The following is a 21,461-nucleotide window of genomic DNA, read 5'->3' on the forward strand; positions in this document are numbered from 1 at the left end:
TCTTCTGCTCCAATGGCTTCAAGTTGCAAGAAAGGAGATTCCCGACACAAGGTCACATAGAATCATAGAGTTGGAAGAGACCACAAGGGCCATCGAGTCCAACCCCCTGCCAAGCAGGAAGCACCATCAGAGCACTCACGAGGAACCTTCTGACCGCAAGAGCTCTTCCAACATTGCAACGGGCTCACTCGGGAAGTGGTGGACTCTGCTTGGAGGCCTTTAAGCTGATTAGATGGCCATCTGTCATGGATGCTTCAGCTGAGATTGGACTAGATTCTGTGATCCTATACCTGGAGTTGCCGGGGATCAAACCAGAGGCCTTCTGCATGCAGGAGCTTCTGCCACTGAGCCTTTAGACGCCTTTAGAAGCAGCAACAGGTTTTCTGGAAGAAGACAAGTTTTCTCAAGGCTGCTTCTCGCATACGCAATCCACAGGCAGGACGAATCGCACGAGAATGACTTTTGAGGAAGCGCTGCAGCCCGTTGCTTCATTCCTTGGGTTCCTGTGCTTGCCCGCAGCCTGGTCTAGATCTGTTTGTGAAGAAGGGCTGACCAGGGGCACCTTACCCATAGAGGCTAGTGGTGCGGGGTGCCGGGGCGCCAAGTTCTGGAGGGCGCCAGGGAAGAGGCGGAGGCTGGAAGTGGCACCTCCTGGCATCAGCTCACCGCCCTCGCCCACCTCCACCATGCCACGCCGAAGCAGCGCCGCGCCCGGAGCCTCCGTCTGCCGTGGCCACCGTGGCACGAAGCGACCAGCCTCTGCCTCGTCTCCCCTCCAGAAGAGCTGCCCTCCAGCCGCTGCCCGCCTCCTCCAGCCCCGCGGCAGTGCCATCCTCCCTAAAAAACTCTGGGAAACGGGGCACCAGAGGGAGCTTTGAACCACAGTGCCACATATGCTTAAGACGGCCCTGGGGCTGACTCTTCCAGGCAAAGGGACTCCGCTTGCATGGAAGAAACCGGAACCTGCTATGTGAGACTCTGCCCACAAGGCGACTCGGCTGCAACTCGGTACAAGTTTTTTCTCATTTCTGTGAAAAGGGTACTGGTTGGAGTGGCAGCAGACAGAAGGAGGGGCTCAGTGTTTCTGAAGGTGCCTAAAGATTGATTGATTGATTGATTGTTTGATGATGATGATGATGATAATTTATACCCCGCCCATCCCCAGCCGCTCTGGGTGGCTTCCAACAAAGTATTAAAATACAGTAGTCTGTTAAACATTAAAAGCTTCCCTAAACAGGGCTGCCTTCAGGTGTCTTCTAAAAGTCTGGTAGTTGTTGTTCTCTTTGACATCTGGTGGGAGGGCGTTCCACAGGGTGGGTGCCACTACCAAGAAGGCCCTCTGCCTGGTTCCCTGTAACTTGGCTTCTCACAGCGAGGGAACCGCCAGAAGGCCCTCGGAGCTGGACCTCAGTGTCCGGGCAGAACACATAAACCCCCTTCATCCTTGGTATCAAGATGTGAATGCCACCTGAATGAGGAACTCACTTTGCTGAAAAAAATTGTGCAGAGGAAAGCCAACAAGATTTGTGGGGTCATAAGCTTAGTGGGGAGAGTTGTGACCCCCCCAAAGAAAAAACCCTCTATGCATGTAATGAAGCATTAACACTGGCTTAAAAATCAAAGTCAGATTTGAGGGGTCGGATTTTAGCTGGGTGCAGCAGTGGGGGGCCATTTCCAAATCCTTAATTGCATGATTTTGAACCTGTGGGAGGGACAGAGTTGTGGCAGAGCCTTGGAGTGCTTTGCAGCTTGGAAACAGCTGGTGAGGAAAGGGGTTAAGCACCACTCACCCTGTTTTTCCACCCAAAAGCTGCCAGTTTGGGGTGAAGAAACAGGGGGGCTTAACCCCCTTCCCTGCTTGCTGTTTCTAAGTGGTTGCCCTGTTGTCACTCAGAGATAATAACAACAACAACAACAACAACAACAATTTATTATTTATACCCCGCCCATCTGGACGCAGGTGGCGCTGTGGGTTAAAGCCTCAGCGCCTAGGGCTTGCCGATCGAAAGGTCGGCGGTTCGAATCCCTGCGGCGGGGTGCGCTCCCGCTGCTCGGTCTCAGCGCCTGCCAACCTAGCAGTTCGAAAGCACCTCCGGGTGCAAGTAGATAAATAGGGACCGCTTACCAGCGGGAAGGTAAACGGCGTTTCCGTGTGCGGCTCTGGCTCTGGCTCGCCAGAGCAGCGATGTCACGCTGGCCACGTGACCCGGAAGTGTCTCCGGACAGCGCTGGCCCCTGGCCTCTTAAGTGAGATGGGCGCACAACCCCAGAGTCTGTCAAGACTGGCCCGTACGGGCAGGGGTACCTTTACCTTTACCTTTACCCCGCCCATCTGGCTGAGTTTCCCCAGCCACTCTGGGCAGCTTCCAACAAAATATTAAAATACAGTTGGGCAGATCTGTAAAATTTTGCATGCAGTCTTGCCCGATGGAATGCATTTTGTATGTAATTTCAACTCATATAAACCCTGGCATATTATGATTTACCCCAACCTGTGCGTTTCTGCACAGATTACTTTCTGGGAGATCTGCACTGCAAAATGCAGAGGAGTGCAGATTTCAAAAGTGTGGCTGTGTATCGGTTCCCATGTTGTTTCTGAAAGTGCAAATTTTACATGCAACTAAGCCCTAAGGCAGGGATGCAGGTGGCACTGTGGGTTAAACCACAGAGCCTAGGACTTGCCGATCAGAAGGTCACAGTTCGAATTCCCGCGACGGGGTGAGCTCCCGTTGCTCGGTCCCTGCTCCTGCCAACCTAGCAGTTTGAAAGCACGTCAAAGTGCAAGTAGATAAATAGGTACCGCTCCGGCGGGAAGGTAAACGGCGTTTCCGTGCGCTGCTCTGGTTCGCCAGAAGCGGCTTAGTCATGCTGGCCACATAACCCGGAAGCTGTACGCCGGCTCCCTCGGCCAATAAAACGAGATGAGCGCCGCAACCCCAGAATCGGTCACGAATGGACCTAATGGTCAGGGGTCCCTTTACCTTTTTTTAAGGCTGGGACCGTCACCTCTGCAAGCCCTTATCCTCAACTACTTTTTCGTCAGTTGCATGTGCCCAAACCCATACATAGCACGGGGGGGGGGGGGGGGACTGGATGTGCAGGTTTGAAAATGGAAAGTGGGGGGAAAGATTTTGAATTCACCTACCGCCACCTGCTGCTGCTTAGCTTCAAAACACTTCAGAAGCACCTGCTCTGTGGAAGTGTCTCCTTGCAGATGCAGTTGTTGCCTAAGAAGAATATCTGAGCCGGCCTCCTTCTTTACCTGCTCTGTACGTAAATGTAGTTAGCACAGGAGGGAATCCAGAAGAGAAACGATCTGGGTTGTTGCCAGTGCAGATTTTGCATTTGACGTGGAGTTTACCTGGAGGAGGAGGAGAACTGCCTGCTGAGAGCCTGAAGGACCCTGCCTTGCCTCTTTTCACCTGGCTTGGGATGGGTGGCCTGACAGGCTTCACAAGGACTGCAGCTGTACAGTGGTGCCCCGCAAGACAAACGCCTCGCAAGACGGAAAACCCGCTAGACGAAAGGGTTTTCCGTTTTGGAGGCGCTTCGCTAAACGAATTTCCCTATGGGCTTGCTTCGCAAGACGAAAATGTCTTGCGAGTTCCTTCGGGGTTTTTTCCCTCCCCCCCCCCCTTTTCCTAAGCCCTAAGCCGCTTATCAGCTGATCCGCTAAAAGCCGCTAATAGCGCTAATCCGCTAAGCTGTCAATGGGCTTGCTTCGCAAGACGAAAAAACCGCTATACGAAGAGCCTCACGGAACGGATTAATTTCATCTTGCGAGGCACCACTGTATATAAATTGTTTCTCGTTTTTATCTGTGTTGTTTTAAATGAGACCATCTTGGCTGTGAGCCCTGGAAGACCTGCCCCCTGCCTTGCTGGCCCTTTCCCATCTGGCCTTGGGAGAGTGGAGTGCGGACTGACTCCAGCTACAAAAGCTGAAGCTGTCGGAACAGATTCTTGGGCTGGAGTATTGTTTATGGGGGGGGGGTTGAGAGAGCTGTTGCTGTTATTGATATTGTTGTTGTACCTTTAGTTTTACATCTTATGATTTACCGTATTTTTTGCCCTATAGGACGCACTTTTCCCCCTCCAAAAATGAAGGGGAAATGTGTGTGTGTGTGTGTTATGGGGCGAATGCAGTCTTTCGCTGAAGCCTGGAGAACGAGAGGGGTCGGTGCGCACCAAGCCCTCTCGCTCTCCAAGCTTCAGGCAGATATCTGCAAGCCTGGGGAGCCAGGCGGGAGTTCCTGCTGTGCTCCCCAGGCTTGCAGATAGCAGCCTGTTCTAGGGGCTGGGGTCAGGGACAGCTCGGGCTTCCCCCGCCCCAGCCCCATGCCTAGGGGGGAAATAAAGTTTTTTTTCTTTATTTCCCCCCCAAAAAACTAGGTGCGTCCTATGGGCCAGTGCGCCCTATAGGGCGAAAAATACGGTTCTTGGAAATTGTTTTCCATTTTGTTGTATACTTTTTGATGTGTTTTATTTATTGTTTATGACTTCCGTTATGTTTGTGATTGTGTAAATCTTGTCTTGTTGTAAGCCGCCTTGAACATAGTTTCAAATAATGATGATGATGATGATGATGATGAAGGCCAGCTGAGCTTTCAGTGACAGTGATGAATCCAGGAGCTGTGGACCAGGAAAGTGAGACCCCACCCAGGACAGACCACCTCCCAGACATGGGAGACATAATTTTTTAAGCAGAGGTTGATGGCCCTCTGTCTTGGACGCTTTAATTGAGATTCCTGCATAGCATGGGGTTGGGCTAGATGACCCTCGGGGCACCTTCAGACTCCAGAATTCCATGATAATAGCCCTGACTTTTCAAGATTCAGCTTCAGAATTTCCAGCTTTTTCAGGATTCAGCTTCTGTTTATTAAGTCATGCCCAACCAATGTTAGAAGCGCGCTCTCTCTCTCTCTCTATATATATGCTGTTTTGTTTTATTTTGCAATGGAATTTATTTTTATTTATTATTACTGTTCATTGCATTTAGGGCTGCCACACATCCGGAATTTACCGGACGTATTCAGAGAATTTGCCGGTCGGAAATAGCATCTGGGCGGAATTTCCTAAAATGGGTAAAAATGTCTGGGAAAATCCAGGCATATGGCAACCCATGTCGAAAGTGTTGGAAGTTCTGGCGAATTTCCTGAAAACCAGCTCAGCAAACTTGAAATTAAAGCATCAAATCAAACAGTTCCGGAATAAAACAAATTCAAGCTTCAAGGAAAACGTTTCTGATATTTCAGTGGAAACCTGACATCCAGAGATCTCCCCGTGGTTGCAGTCGGACCCTTGCCAGTTGCAAAACGCTTTTGGGGTATGTGTGAGTTCCTTATCTTTCTCCTCTGCCTGCCCCCAACACAATTCCTCCTCCCTTTTCTCCAGCTGCTGCTGAAGGGCAGCTTTTGAAAGAGGCAGGGAAGAGGGGCCTCATCCTTGCCTGTTACCCATTTTTGACATCTCATCTGTGGCCAGCCAGCCTTCCTGCTCCGAGTCATACTGCCTGTCTTGTGACTCGAGCATTCATTCCTGGAAGCGTCTGTCAAAACCTCCCAGCTTCCTCTTCTTCCCCCCCTCGGTGCAACACTCGTCCTTTCCTAGAGCACGGCGTTTCCCACAATGCTAAGTGAATCGTGCGCCTGCAGGAACGTGGAGTTTAGGAGTCGGCATCATTATGGCAAATGGTGTTGCACAGAGGACTCTGGTAGCGCTGCTACATCTGTGAAACTTCCCTTTGCTGGAGGTTCTCCAGAGTCGCACCTAAAGCTTATTTTCCGATGAACTTAAGGGCACAAGAAAAAAAAAACGGCTGCTGGATCACCCTAAAGGTCCGGTTAACCCATCACCCTGTTGCGTGTCAAGGACCCCCAAGACACCCCTGAATAAAAACACGTTCACACATCATTTTTGTTTTGGTTTTTGGCATAATTGTGAGTGGTTGCTTAGGCATTGGTTAGCGACTATCTGTTCCCACTTGGAGGTAGGAACAGAATTGACAACCACACCTCTGAGGAAGTCCGTAAGAGTAAGCAATTTTGGGGAGAGAAAAAGCTGGGTGCCAGGCTCACACCTCTCCCCAAATGCTCCCTGGGGCTCTTGCGTGGCCCTAGCCCTTTGTCAGGGATACGGACAAAAGCATGGCGAGCCCTGGATTCCTTTAAAGGAATACCCTTGCAGCAGCAGCATTGAAGGGGCAGGCACAGCCAACCACATCCCCTCCAGCAACCAAAAAATTAACCAATGCCTAAACCACAGAGCCTAGGACTTGCCGATCAGAAGTTCGCGGTTCGAATCCCCGCGACGGGGTGAGCTCCCGTTGCTCGGTCCCAGCTCCTGCCAACCTAGCAGTTCAAAAGCACATCAAAGTGCAAGTAGATAAATAGGTACCGCTCCGGCGGGAAGGTAAATGGCGTTTCCGTGCGCTGTTCTGGTTCGCCAGAAGCAGCTTAGTCATGCTGGCCACATGACCCGGAAGCTGTACGCCGGCTCCCTCGGCCAGTAAAGCAAGATGAGTGCCACAACCCCAGAGTCGGCCACGACTGGATCTAATGGTCAGGGGTCCCTTTACCTTTACCTTTACATTATGTCACCCAAAGTTTGTCAGAATTCTGCACACCGTTGTGGCAACGGCGGTTGTTTTTTCCTCCATTTGCAGTCAGCGGAATAATCCTTCACACACACACAAAATCCTGTTTATAGGAAGCTGGCATGCTGGGGAGAAGGACCCTGCGTCATTTGTCTCCTCAATGGGTTAGTCTTTCAAGTACAAAGATGGTTTTCAAGGCACTGGGTTAGGAGGACCCTGCATACAAAACTGCAGCCCCCTCTGTTGGAGATCAGAATGGTACAATCCAGGATAGGGGGAGAACTGCACCCCATAATTATCTGTAGCCGGGTCACTTTTTCATAGAATTGTCCAGCCCTTTGCAATGCAGGAACCTTTTACGCAACATGTTGCCTCGAACCCACAACTCTTGTCCCATGCTCTTCCAACTGAGCTTTCCCAGGAATTTTGCTTTCGTTCTTGAGAATTCAGTGTGCGCAGTACAGTACAGAAATTTAGCACATGCTAACTTTGTTTCCCCCTTCCCGTTTGCCCACGATGTATTCGAGGAGGAGATCAAAAATCCCTGTGCTTTATTTTAAAAAAAACAAAAAACTGTGACCTGCACAAATTATGCAAATTGCAATTATATTTGCGCATTTCTGCATTTTTACTACCTTGCATAATTTGTTCCGTTTCAGCTAATCATTGGGTGAGATGGGAATCTGCCCTGGGCTTCGGCGGCTGGAAAGTTATTCCCTGGCTCCCGAGATCCCGGTAAGCATTGCTTGCATGCTCTTCTCAAGCTTGATGGCTAGAAACTTGAGCTTTTTAAAACCTCAAATGCAAACAAAAGGAAGCCGAGGCTCCTGGGGAGCTGTGTTCTGCTGCCAGCACCATGTTCTCCAGCTTCTCTGTGCTTCCGAGGCATTTCCATCCGTGCCCTAGAGAGACCTGCCTTTGTACGGGAGGTGTGGACTGGCATGTCCGCCAACCGTGCCCAGCCGTTTTTGAATGCTGCTGGCAGCGGTGACACGGCCCGTCCAATTAGCAAACCCTTGCCCATGCTCTCTCTCCCGAGAACATCCCCGCGCTTGGCTCCTGGGCCTTTCAGAGCTCCGGTGCTAATTATGCACCTCTTAGAAATAGCAAGGGGTCTCAAAAGCCTCTGCTGTCAAGCCTTCACCGCCATTGATCGGAAGCACTTCACTCGGGGGTTTTGTGCATCTTTAAAGGTCCAAGGGCTCAATTCAGCATCAAAGCCCCTTGGAGCAGCCCCGGACGCACGGAGGACGGGGGCCCTTTTGTTTGTCCCGGAGAGACCTGTGTGGTTCAGTGAGCTCGGATGGTTTTTAATGGGCCTTCTCATCGCTCGTTGCCAACTGGGCTGGGTTCAAAGCTGGCTTGTCTGTTTTCCACCAACGGGCAGGTTTCAGGCAAGGCAGATTGGCAAAGTGCAAAGGGCCCATTGCAGGACATGTGTGTGTGTTTGTGTGTCTGTGTGTTAGACCCTCCAGGGGTCTTTGGCTTGCGCAACCATAGTTTGGATTCATGCATAGCAAGGAAATGAGCATTGGGCAGTGCTGTGGAGCAGGTGGAGTTGTTCAAGGGAGCTTGTTTTAGTTATGTGCTGCCCACACTTTGGTAGAAGACAGAATCACAGTTGGCAGGGACCCTGAGAGCCATCCATTCCAAGCCTTCAGTGCAGGAATCTCAACTAAAGCATCCATAACACATGGCCATCCAACCATTAAAAACCTCCAAATAGGAGAGTCCAAAACAGGGGTCGGCAACCGAAGGCCCATGGGCCACAAGCAGCCCATGGGGGTCGTTTAACCGGCCCATGGACCCCCAGCGCCCACTTGGTTGGCTCCCTTGCACTGCGCTAAACCGGCACGGAGCAGAGCAGGGATCACCTTCTGCGATGGTGGCCGGCTTCCAATTGGCTGCAGGAAGCTTTATAGCAGTTACCTCTGCAAAGCAATTTTTTGAACAGAATGTGGAGTAGACCCAAATAAGCAGAGGATTTTAGGTATACTAAGAAAAACAGGCCATAATATTTTGTTGGGATTCATTCTGCAAAGAAACATGCACAACTAGTGACAAAATTAGGAATTGTTGTGCATGATGTATAAATATGTTTTGTATATGTTTAAAGTACTGTTTTGTTTCTGTTTGAATGAGAGGGGGTGTTGGGATTCATTCTGCAAAGAAACAGTAAATATGTTTGTACCTTTAAGAACTGTTTCTGTAAGCTTTGGGCTGATTGGGTACAGCTGGTCACGACTACAAAAGGAGGAAAAGTTGCAGTTTGACTTTGCCTGCAGGAAAAACACCCACAAGCTTTGTTGTTTGTTGTTTTGTAATAAAAACTTTATTTGATTTGGTTTTACACCGGTCGCATGGTGTCATAGCTTCTGTCATCTGCCACCAGGGGAAAAAACCCCTCCAACATATTTGTGATATTGGCCATGCAGAAATGACAAAAATTTAGTCGGAGGGAGAGGAAAGAGATGGGGCCGCAGACCCCCTGGGTGCGTTTCATGGACCCCTAATTGGGAACCACTACCCTACAGGGACGCAGGTGGCGCTGTGGGTTAAAGCCTCAGCGCCTAGGACTTGCCGATCGAAAGGTCGGCGGTTCGAATCCCTGCGGCGGGGTGCGCTCCCGCTGCTCGGTCCCAGCGCCTGCCAACCTAGCAGTTCGAAAGCACCCCCGGGTGCAAGTAGATAAATAGGGACCGCTTACCAGATGCAGCTTTGTACGCTGGCCACGTGACCCGGAAGTGTCTCCGGACAGCGCTGGCCCCTGGCCTCTTGAGTGAGATGGGCGCACAACCCCAGAGTCTGTCAAGACTGGCCCGTACGGGCAGGGGTACCTTTACCTTTACCTTTTACCCTACAGCTGGGACGCAGGTGGCGCTGTGGGTTAAACCACAGAGCCTAGGACTTGCCAATCAGAAGGTCGGCAGTTCGAATCCCCGCGACAGGGTGAGCTCCCGTTGCTCAGTCCCTGCTCCTGCCAACCTAGCAGTTCGAAAGCATGTCAAAGTGCAAGTAGATAAATAGGTACCACTCCGGCGGGAAGGTAAACAGCGTTTCTGTGCGCTGCTCTGGTTCGCCAGAAGCGGCTTAGTCATGCTGGCCACATGACCCAGAAGCTGTATGCCGGCTCCCTCGGCCAGTAAAGCAAGATGAGCGCCGCAACCCCAGAGTTGGCCATGACTGGACCTAATGGTCAGGGGCCCCTTTACCTTACCCTACAGCTTGTGACAGAGCTGGAACGAGGAATGAAGACCAGGTGGCTAGATTTCTGCCCCTGGTGATGGTCAGCCTCTCTTATTCCTACTGTGCCCCCCCCTGCATTTGATGTACGCAGAGGAGGGGGGGGAGAGGCCTGAACTCCCCCTTCATGCACTTAGGAGTCAGCTTCAAGCTGTTCCTTAAATCTAGAGCCTGAGGGTTTTCCTCAAGAGGACAGGCCTTTGGATTTGGGCGAGGACGGTGGAAACACGAGCTGCTCCGGCACCAGCCGGGAACGCCGGCCAAACAAAACGAGTGCCGAAGGATTTCCAAGAGAACCGAGCAGCGTTAGGAGCAAAGTACATGCTGTTCTTGCTGGGCTGTCTGCTGTTACGTCACTCTGGTCGCTCATGCTTTGGAAGGCTGGAATTGTGGGCACAAAATGGGGGGGGGGACCAAAAAAACCAAGGATGCCAGGGAAGGGCGTGTCTGTGTGGATTTTTGCTGAACAATTTGTTTTGTTTTTACAATTCTTTAGTTTGGGTTTTGTGTATACATATACATATACCTACATACATACATACATACATATATATATATATATATATATATATATATATATATATATATCTAAAACCGAGGGAGAAATTATTCATGCCTCATCATGCTCCGTCTCCAAAACTGTGCCAGATTTATGCGCTGGCAGGGGAAGGAGGAAGTTTCCTTTGGAAATTACATTTGCCCTGAATTCCATAACCAAACCAGATGGATCCTGCAGCTCCCATGCACTTAGGAGCAGAGGAAGCTGCCTTAGACTGACTCAAGAACTATTGGTCCACCTAGGTTAGGACTGTCCGCTCGGACAGGCAGCAGCTATCTAGGGTTTCGTGCCAGGCACTCTCTGGAAATGGAATCTGCTTGCAAGATGGGTGATCCTTAGAGACCCCTCTGCTTGCTGGCGGAAGGGAGGACGGGAGTGACAGGAGAGCTCAACTAGAAAGCTCTGTCTCCAGAACTCCCACCCCAGGGAGGCTTGCTGTTTTTGTTTGGGTGCCTGATGAAGAAGACCTTATCATTCATCCAGGCCAGGTTCAGGGAACGTTTAACCCTCTAGATATTGCTGAACTACAACTCCCATCAGCCCCAGCAAGCATGAATTTTTTTTTACATCTCCCAGCAAGTTCCTTTAGTCTTTCCACTTGCAACTCTGGGCTTGAGGCACCCAAACAGGATTAAGAGCGGAGGAGTCCCTGGAACGCAGATTCTCTGTTACTCAAAATCCCCGCCAGGGGCCTCCTCTGCCTTCACAATGCCACCAAACGTGCGTGAAAAAATCTCCTCCTTTTACATACTGCGTGTGACATCTTTGGATGCTTTCAAAGTGCAGTGGAAACAAAGCAAAAAAAAAAATGTCTGATTTATCAGTGAGGGACTAGAAGCCAAATCAAAACACTCAGTGAGAAAACCTCTCTCTATTTTTCTTTGAGCTGGAAATGAGAAAAAAAACGGGTTTCATTTCACGCTAGAGAAGTCTTTCAAGGCAAAGGATTTCTTCCTGATCCCCCCCCCCAGCACTAAATGAAGGATGTTCCTGGAAAGGGGGTGGGGGGGTGCATCCAGTTTATTAAATTAGATGAAATCATCAAGTTTCCAGCAGAAGTTACACATAGAGGGAGAAGTCTGTTGCCCTAAATGGTGGAAAACCTGGATCAGTTTCTGTCAAACGGCCCAAGGCTTGTATCACATAATCTCTCCCAATGCTAATCCAATATTAGAGGCAGTTACAGATAGGTAGCCGTGTTGGTCTGCCATAGTCAAGACAAAATAAAAAAATTCCTTCCAGTAGCACCTTAAAGACCAACTAAGTTAGTTCTAGGTATGAGCTTTCGTGTGCATGCACACTTCTTCAGAAGGTATCTGAAGAAGTGTGCATGCACACGAAAGCTCATACCTAGAACTAACTTAGTTGGTCTTTAAGGTGCTACTGGAAGGATTTTTTTTATTTTGTCTCCAATATTAGAGGCTCATCCTCCCCAACAAAAGCTTAACAATTCTGGTCAATCCAATGGGCAAGATCACTGCCAGTTGAAAAGGCGGGGATGTTGCAAAAGCAGTTGTCTTTTTGAGAGCCTTGTAGGAGGGTCAGAGTAGCAATTGCTTCCTTTCTGTAGAAAGCCTTTGGGGAAAAGTCCTGCCAAGATAACATGGGGAAAGGTTTAAGGAGGAATGGAGGAATTTGGGAGCAGGATACTAGTCTCGATGGAACTTGTTTGCTTGGATATGTTTTCCACCACTGTCCCGGAGCTCACCAGAGATCGAACCCAGGACTTCTGACATGCAAATGACGCATTGTAGGAATGGCCATTCCTCAGACTCTCTTTTGTGCAAAACTGATATTGCACTCTTTTGTGCAAAACTGATATGTGCAAAACTGATATTGCCCAGTTGGAATTTCTGTTTTCTGGGGCCGGGTGTGGGGAGAACTGCCTACTGTCATAAGGACTAGACTCTTAGCTTTTCTTTAAAAAGTGCAACTAAGGCTGACGAAAGGCTGTTGTTATTCAGAGGCCAGTCCCTCTCCTGTGGGTGCATCATGCCATGAGGACATGTTACATTATATTTCATTTCTGCTTCCTGCAAACCCCCAGACGGTCTCTCCTGCATATACATTGGGCGTGTTTATTTATAGAAAGTGTCTCGCGCTCACAGGGCTGTGTCACTGCACACTTTAATTGGTACCTTTCGTTTATCCGCCCCCGAGCTGGATAATCCGTCAAAGCACTTGACTAATTTTAATTGGCAAAGGGAGAAGGAGAAAGAAAAAGTTGATAGTAGGGTCTGCAAGCTTTGGAACACACCGGCTTGGTTTCTTTGAAGTTGTTTCAGTTTCTCTGTGTTACTGTTAGGGAGAGAACATTGCATCTTTGATATATCCTTTCTGTTCCCTCCTAGGAGGAGGAGCAGCTTTTGCTTGTTAAAAACAGTGAATTATGCTTCCTGCGGTATCTCAAGAACTCACCTGTATGGAGGTTTTTCATTCACGTTCACCCAGCCAACTTAAAGCCAAATGATTAAACAATCGGCAACTCTTTGCTGGCGTCCCTTTCACTCTTTGGCACTGAAATTTGATCCCACCCTGGCATGATAACATTATCAGATGTCCAGGGAAGTCATTTTGGAGAGATTCGTTAAGGCACAGGACCCCAACTAGGGACTCAGGGGCATTGCTGCTTATGTTGCTCTGCTAATTTGCCACCAGAGGGCGCTGCTAGACATCTGCCCTGCCCTTCAGCGCCCTATGGTGGCCAGAGGGTAGTATTGCAGCTTCCATCTCAGCAAGGACCAGCGGTAGAACTACGTGGACTTGTGAGGTGGCAGGCTCTCCTTCCTTGGAGGTATTTAAGCCGGTGTCAGACGCGGGTGGCGCTGCGGGTTAAACCACAGAGCCTAGGACTTGCCGATCAGAAGGTCGGCAGTTCGAATTCCCACGACAGGGTGAGCTCCCGTTGCTCAGTCCCTGCTCCTGCCCACCTAGCCGTTCGAAAGCACATCAAGTGCAAGTAGATAAATAGGTACCACTCCGGCGGGAAGGTAAACGGTGTTTCCATGCGCTGCTCTGGTTCGCCAGAAGCGGCTTAGTCATGCTGGCCACATGACCCGGAAGCTGTATGCCGGCTCCCTCGGCCAATGAAGCGAGATGAGTGCCACAACCCCAGAGTCGGTCACGACTGGACCACCAGGTGGCCATTTGTCATGTATGATCTAGCTGAGATTCCGGCATTGCAGAGGGCTGGACTAGATGCCCCCTGGGGATCCCTTCCAAGATACGAGGGCAAGATGGATCCCCAGAGAATGCTTGCATTTCCTCCTTTCCCTTTCGGAAAGCCGCATGTAGGGAAAGAGATCAGCTGGAGAGAGGAGTCTCAGCCGAGACATTCCTGCTGCTTTGGGAATTATGCAAGGGCGTCCAGAAGCCCAAAGGAAGGAAGCTGCTTTGGCTTTTGGAAACAGAATTGCCAGCCGTCACAAGGAAACAAGAGGAGCCTGCAGGATCAGGCCCGCAGGCAGGATTCGAACACAAGCCGCCTCTCCCCTCCTGCCGTTTCCAGCAACTGGCGTACAGAAGCATTTCTGCCTCTGAATGTGGAAGCCTAGCGCAGTCCTTGTGGCCGGGAGCCATCGATAGCCCTCTCCTTTGTCCAATCCTCTGCTTAAAGAGGCTGATTCCTTTCTTTCCCCTGCTGTTCCTTCCCTCCCTCTTCCTCGCTTGAATTAAAAAATGAGGGAGAATTGAAAGCAATGAACGCTGAGGGCTGGAATGTTACTGGCATCCTTTTAATACTAACAGTAATCCCTTTTTATTTTAAGGTGCAGATGTTCGCCTCGTGAGGATGCCGTGTGCCAAAAGAAGCAACGTTGCTAAGAAGCCAGCTGCTACCGAGAAAGATGTGGGTTCCCCCCCCCCTTCTTGGGGATCTTCTGCATGGGATTCGTTTCAGGAGGCAGCGGTGGTTCACTGGTCACAGCAGCCCTTGCCAAGTGGACGCGCTCCAGATGTTTGAACTCCAGTTCACATCAGCCCCAGCCAGGAAGGCAGGTTGGCAAAAGCTGTGTGATTAGGGTGTTGAAGAGACCCTGAATTTGGGTGTGAGTAGGGGGGGGGGGAGAGAGGATGTAGACTGTGGTTCAGGGGAAAACTTGGCTGAGGACTAGGAAACGGCAGGCTGATACCCCCAAGGATTTGGCCTCGGACCTGCAAAGCAGGAAGAAGAATACGAACTTAACTCAGAGGCATCTCTTGAGGCGAGAAAGTGACTTGGTTGGATGACTTCATGGACTCAGAGAACTGTAGAGTTGGATGGGACCCTCAGAGTCATCTAGTCTAACCCCCCCCCCCGGCGCAATGCAGGAATCACAACTAAATACAGTGGTACCTCGGGTTAAGTACTTAATTCGTTCTGAAGGTCCGTTCTTCACCTGAAACTGTTCTTACCCTGAAGCACCACTTTAGCTAATGGGGCCACCGCGCTGCCAAAGCACGATTTCTGTTCTCATGCTGAAGCAAAGTTCTTAACCTGAAGCACTATTTCTGGGTTAGCGGAGTCTTTAACCTGAAGCGTATGTAACCTGAGGTACCACTGTAATCCCTGACAGGTGGCCATTCAAAACCTCTGTTTAAAAATCTGATCTGCTCGTTTGTTTTGATGTAGGAATCGCTTCGGTTGAACCATCCCAAAGCAATTTTAACAATACAGAACATATTTGAAAACAGTTTCGGAGCCAGTACAGTGGTACCTCGGGTTATGAACTTAATTCGTTCTGGAGGTCCATTCTTAACCTGAAACTGTTCTTAACCTGAAGCACCACTTTAGCTAATGGAGCCTTCTGCTGCACCACACAATTTCTGTTCTCATCCTGAAGGTACTATTTCTGGGTTAGCGGAGTCTGTAACCTGAAGCATCTGTAACCTGAGGTACCACTGTATAGAAACAGACTGAGGTAAGAATTTCCACTTTAAAAGCCGGAGATCACAGGCATTATAGTCCATCAAGGGGCAATTGTGGCTCGTCGACCTGGGAAAGTAGCCCATCTAGGCGAAGGAAAACTCTGACCCAAAACTCTTCTGCCTTGTGGGGTATCTTTGGGAGAAGACAAGGCTGGCGGGGGGGGGGGGGGACCTACACAACTCCGAAGTGGAATCCCTAAGATGGTCAGAGGCGCCCTGTACGCTTCCTTCCGGCAATTTCTGCCGCCAAGCTGGTGCTAAACGTCTTGCTTTGCTTTCCTTTGGACCACAACAGTGAGGCCGAGAGGGGGGGGGGTGTTGTCGTCTGGGTAGGCCAGGACCTCCACATACACTGCCCAGGTTGGCGCCCCAGGAAGGTCACTTTGTTGCTGCTAATGCAGTGGTTTGGCTTCACCCCCGAGCTTAACTCCATTGCCTCTCAAGACAGCTAATAAGTCCGTCAACATCTGGAGGGCCAAAGGCTTCTCCCTTCCCCAGTGTAGCACAGAGGTTGCACAGAGGTTGCAGGAGACCGCCCTGCAATCTGCAGACCACATTTGCACATGCACCAGCCCGGGGGCGGGGGGTGGGGCAGAAGGGAGGGAGGGAAAGGAACTACGCTCATATTTTTGGAACGCCTCTCTCCAGAAGCACTTCTTCCCCTTCGAGAAACCTCTCCGAGAGGCTGCCAGTTCGGAGCCTTTGTGATTAATCCCAGAGTCACGCTTCCAGAATGCACACGCAGTTGTCCTTTTCATCAGCCAGAGTGAGATGATGGATTGCTTCTCGTTTAGAACTTCCAACCGCAGGAATTCGGTTTTCTCGGGGAGGAAGGAGAAGTGCCCAGCTGTGGAGAGGAGGCTTTGAATTTCCTCTGCTGCCCTTTACGTGTTGGGAGATAAGGAGCCAAAATGGGAGTTAAGAGCCGTGGCGACACGTGCAAAGCAAAACCCAGAAGATGTCAAACCTGGGTTGTTTTGATGCTGGAAGGAGTTTTGGCCTGGGTCGAGTTGACGCCTTCCCTTCACCTGTTGACAAGAAAACACAGAGCTGAAAGTTTTCCAGCTCGGTAGTTAAGAGCTGTTAGCCTATCCTGGAGCTTGCAGATCTGACTTTCTTCTTCCCCAAAGGTCGGCTGAACTTTATTTGTCACATACAGTTGTCGGAATGGGCGAATCGGTCTCTCTCATTTTCCCAGCCTTCGGTTTAGCTCTCTGCCCTTGTACATCAGACAACCTCGTGAAAATGTGCCACCCAATTTATAATATGCACCTGCAAATCTGCAGGCTTTCCCTTCACCTGTTGACTAGAAAACACAGAGCTGAAAGTTTTCCAGCTTGGTAAAGGGATCCCTGACCATTAGGTCCAGTCGTGACCGACTCTGGAGTTGTGGCGCTCATCTCGCTTTATTGGCTGAGGGAGCCGGCGTACAGCTTCCGGGTCATGTGGCCAGCATAGAATCATAGAGTTGGAAGAGACCACAAGGGCCATCGAGTCCAACCCCCTGCCAAGCAGGAAACACCATCAGAGCACTCCTGACATATGGTTGTCAAGCCTCTGCTTAAAGACCTCCAAAGAAGGAGACTCCACCACACTCCTTGGCAGCAAATTCCACTGTCGAACAGCTCTTACTGTCAGGAGCATGACTAAGCCGCTTCTGGCGAACCAGAGCAGCGCACGGAAATGCCGTTTACCTTCCTGCCGGAGCGGTACCTATTTATCTACTTGCACTTTGACGTGCTTTTGAACTGCTAGGTGGGCAGGAACAGGGACCGAGCAACATGAGCTCACCCCGTTGTGGGTTTTCAAACCGCCAGCCTTCTGATCGGCAAGTCCTAGGCTCTGTGGTTTAACCCATAGCGCCACCCGCGTCCCTTGGTAGGTAAGGGCTATTAGCCTATCCTGGAGCTTGCAGATCTGACTTCCTTCTTCCCCAAAGCTCAGCTGTCATAGCTTTCACACCCAAGAAGGGTTTTCCGGTGTGAACTTTATTTGTCACATACAGTTGTCAGAATGGGCGAATCGGTCTCCCCCTTTCTCATTTTCCCAGCCTTCGGTTTAGCTCTCCGCCCTTCTATGTCAAACAACCTCGTGAAAATGTGCCACCCAATTTATAATATGCACCTTTTGAAAATGCGGTTTCCCACAATACAATGCATTTGTGTGTGTGCACGCACATACGCTGTTTTCACTGATATATATACATACTTTGCCCAAGTGTGTGCATTTTTGTACACATTAATTGGCCGGGAGAACTGTGTTTCAAAACTCGGGGAAGTTCTAACATTCCAAATGTTCACATCTTCGTTTCCGGAAGCCTGGTTTGGGTGGTTTTGCCTTTTAATGTAAAGTGAATCGTGTTTCTCTCCCCACTAATGGTGGATAAGCTGATGGCTAACATCACATCATTGGCACATAGTTCCCTGCTCCTGATTGCCACTGGGGCCTATTTAATTATTTTTTAGATAAAAGAAAATGCCCAGCCCTTGCGCTCACATCTCTTCTTTCTAGGTCAGGCTGCGGCCTCTTCTGCCGTCGGAGGAAGTCTGTCTGGAGCTCCCTCAGGAAGCTGGTTTCATATGGTGGTTTAGATTTAACTACACGATGTCTAGCACCATTTGAAATCAGTGTTTTTGGGGGAAGGTTGGCTGCGCATTCGCCGGACGGGAAACGACTCTGGTTTGGAGGCAAAGGAAGTGTAAGGCCTCCCGAAAAATCCTTCTGGGACAAACGGCGTCAGAAAAGGATTTATCGCCGGCACGGACTCACACGGCACGGTAGCAATGTTGAGCAAAGGCCGTAGAGTTGGGGGGGGGGGTCCCAAGAGTTTTCTAGTCTAGCTCCCTGCGGTACAGGAATCACGGCTGAAGGATCTCTGACAGATGACCATCCAACCATGGTTTGTTTTTTAAGCATAACCCATCAAAATGGTGTCCTTCTAGGGAACTGGTTAAAAAGAGAGATTGAGATGCTCAGATTATTGCAAAACTGTGTTTAGTAAAGTTGCGAGGGGAGGCGGGAGAACAGAGCAAGGTTTGCTTGGTGAGGAATTAAGTCGGTTGTCAGAGCCCATTTAGAATTCCATTTCTGTGTGGGCCTTTTCTCTGGGACGTTCTCTTGATTCATTTAACAAAATTCATATACTGCTTGATTGCAAAAGCAGAAACCTTAAAGCGGTTTGCAAAAAGAGTAAAAAACAAGGCAGATCTTACGCACATTAGTAAGAGTCTTAATTTTTTTTGGTTTGCAAGTAAAAGCACAGCCAGAGACGAATTGGAACAACGATTCAACAAAGCATGTGTAATAAGCAAAAGAGAAGTAGTTTTCAGAATGGCTACAGATAACAAAGGATATGCTGCAGTGATTCAAAGGAAATTGAATTGGCAGGTGTAAAGGACTCCTGCCATAGCTTTGTCAGTCACATCCAATATCCTATTAAGATGTGAAGGTGTTTAATTAGACTTACACAATGTAATATTTGCTCGTTCAGCATCTGAACTGAACGTATGCTGTGTTGTTGTTGTTTTAACATATATATACTTTCAATATTCCCAGCACATATTACATTAGCATCAGCATCTACAGATTCCTGTAACCCCTTTAGAGGATGACTGATTTCTTCTGGTGTTCAGAGTCTATTTCTCTTTCTAGCACCATTTGAAATCGGTTATAGTGATTGGGGAAGAGCACCGTGTATAAGCCCATCCAAAGTTGCAACTGTATTTCAAATAAATTGTGTGCTTCTATTGCTTGGAGAGCTGGAACTGCAAAAACCTGGGTTTGAAGGTCTGCTTCAAGGTCAAGAGACAGTGTCTGAAACTGGGATATGTCAGTTCTCATCTGTAAGGTGGGGGGGGGGGGTAGGAGCAGACTACCTCACAAGGCTGTTGTTGGGGACCAGTGCAATAAAGATTGCAGTGCAGTTAGCAAATCAACCGCAGCATAAATTGTACCTGCCATTATTTTCCCTTTCGAAAGTTGCATGCATGTGCAGAATCGTCTGGTTACGTGAAAGGAGTCCATCGTAATGTCAAGGAAGAATGTTGACTTGTGATCAACGGACAATCAAAAGATTGTGTGAGGTGCCAATTACTGGAAGGCTCCTTCCCACCTCACAAAGTGTTTCCCAACACTGGCCCCATCCTTTGCAAGAACCTGCCTAGAATAATTGAATCGTAGAGTTGCAGGGGACACCAAAGGTCATCTAGTCCAACCCCCTGCAACGCAGGAATCTCAACTAATAATAATAATTATTATTATTATTATTATTATTTATTTATACCCCGCCCATCTGGCTCGGCTTCCCCAGCCACTCTGGACAGCTTCCAACAAAATATTAAAATACCGTAATACATCAAACATTAAAAGCTTCCCTGAACAGGGCTGCCTTCAGATGTCTTCTAAAAGTCTGGTAGTAGTTGTTCTCTTTGACATCTGGTGGGAGGGCGTTCCACAGGGCGGGGGCCACTACCGAGAAGGCCCTCTGCCTGGTTCCCTGTAACCTCACTTCTCGCAGTGAGGGAACTGCCAGAAGGCCCTCGGAGCTGGACCTCAGCGTCCGGGTATAACGATGGGGGTGGAGACGCTCCTTCAGGTATACAGGACCGAGGCCGTTTAGGGCTTTAAAGGTCAGCACCAACACTTTGAATTGTGCTCGGAAACGTTCTGGGAGCCAATGCAGGTCTCTCAGGATCGGTGTTATGTGGTCTCGGCGGCCGCTCCCAGTCACCAGTCTAGCTGCTGCATTCTGGATTAGTTGTAGTTTCCGGGTCACCTTCAAAGGTAGCCCCACATAGAGCGCATTGCAGTAGTCCAAGCGGGAGATAACCAGAGCATGCACCACTCTGGGGAGGCAGTCTGTGGGCAGGTAGGGTCTCAGCCTGCGTACCAGATGGAGCTGGTAGACAGCCACCCTGGATACAGAATTGACCTGTGCCTCCATGGACAGCTGTGAGTCCAGAATGACTCCCAGGCTGCGCACCTGGTCCTTCAGGGGCACAGTTACCCCATTCAGGACCAGGGAGTCCTCCACACCAGGCCACTCCCTGTTCCCCAAGGACAGTACTTCTGTCCTGTCAGGATTCAACCTCAATCTGTTAGCCTAGAGAATCCAACTTCTGCTTAAAAACCTGCAAGGAAGGAGAGTCAACCAGCTTCCACAGGAGTCTATTCCACTGTCCAACAGCTCTGGCTGCCAGAAAGTTCTTCCTGATGTTTGGTCGGAATCTGCTTTCTTGTAACTTGAAGCCATTGGTTCGAGTCCTACCTTCCAGGAGCAGGAGAGAACAAGCTTGTTCCATGTGACAGCCCTCGAGATATCTGAAGATGGCTATCGTGTCTCCTCTCAGCCTCCTCCAGGCTAAACATGCCCAACTCCTTCAACCGTTCCTCATAAGGCTTGGTTTCCAGGCCCTGGATCACCTTGGTTGTCCTCTGCACACATCCCAGAAGATTTTGGACCACCGCCCCTGCTACTAGAAGATCCTTTGAGCTGGCGCTACCAAGGAATTAATGTGCAGAAAATGTGCTCTGCCGCTGAGCTATGTTCTCACCCCAATATGAGCACATGCAGCTAAAATCTTTGAGGGTGTGCTGCCCTCTGGTGTTGCTTTTTCATGCAGCAGCCAAGTCTTTAAGAAGAGTCCATATTCTGTCAGGGTCTCCACCCCATCGTCCCAACAAAACTTCTATATAGATAAGCTATGGTACCAGATTTTTTTCAATGAATCCGGGGACACACTTTTTTTTAAAGCTGAGTAGCAACAGGGAGTCAGTAGTGGGGATGGTGAGGCAAAAGACCCTGGGCCCAAGCACACACGCATATTGTATAAAGGTGCAAAGGCCTTCTTTCACACTCTGTGAAACATAAATGCACAGAGTTTTTAAAAAACTGGGCAACGGCGCACCACCCGCCTATGACTCCTGAGCTGTCCCAGATCTCCTTCCCCCTTTGTTTTGACAGATCAGGGGAGGTTTGGGAGTCACAGGCGGGCGGCCATTGCCCAGGAGGGGCCAGCCTGGTAGCGCAGTTGGCGCTGGCTGGCTTCAGGAGCTGCTCGCTGCCTTGGTGCAGAAAAAATGACAGGCGCCACGGCAGTGAGCAGCTCCTGAAGCCAGCCAGAGCCAACTGCGCTACCAGGCTGGCTCTGGGCTGCTGATG

At 49.8% G+C, this 21,461-nt stretch overlaps 2 long non-coding RNA genes across 2 annotated transcripts in view; both read left to right on the forward strand.

Annotated features, from left to right (window-relative positions):
• The window catches only part of LOC307225301, a 136,520-nt gene extending 122,341 nt beyond the window's left edge, over positions 1–14,179 (forward strand). Inside the window, exon 3 of the long non-coding RNA XR_013842830.1 lies at positions 14,164–14,179. This is a non-coding gene — a long non-coding RNA (uncharacterized lncRNA). The remainder of the gene's footprint in view (positions 1–14,163) is intronic.
• The window catches only part of LOC307225377, a 216,792-nt gene that overhangs the window by 165,653 nt on the left and 29,678 nt on the right, over positions 1–21,461 (forward strand). The window lies entirely within an intron of this gene.

The sequence above is a fragment of the Podarcis cretensis genome (genome assembly GCF_951804945.1).
Source record: "Podarcis cretensis genome assembly, chromosome: 10".
Classification (NCBI taxonomy): Eukaryota; Metazoa; Chordata; class Lepidosauria; order Squamata; family Lacertidae; genus Podarcis; species Podarcis cretensis.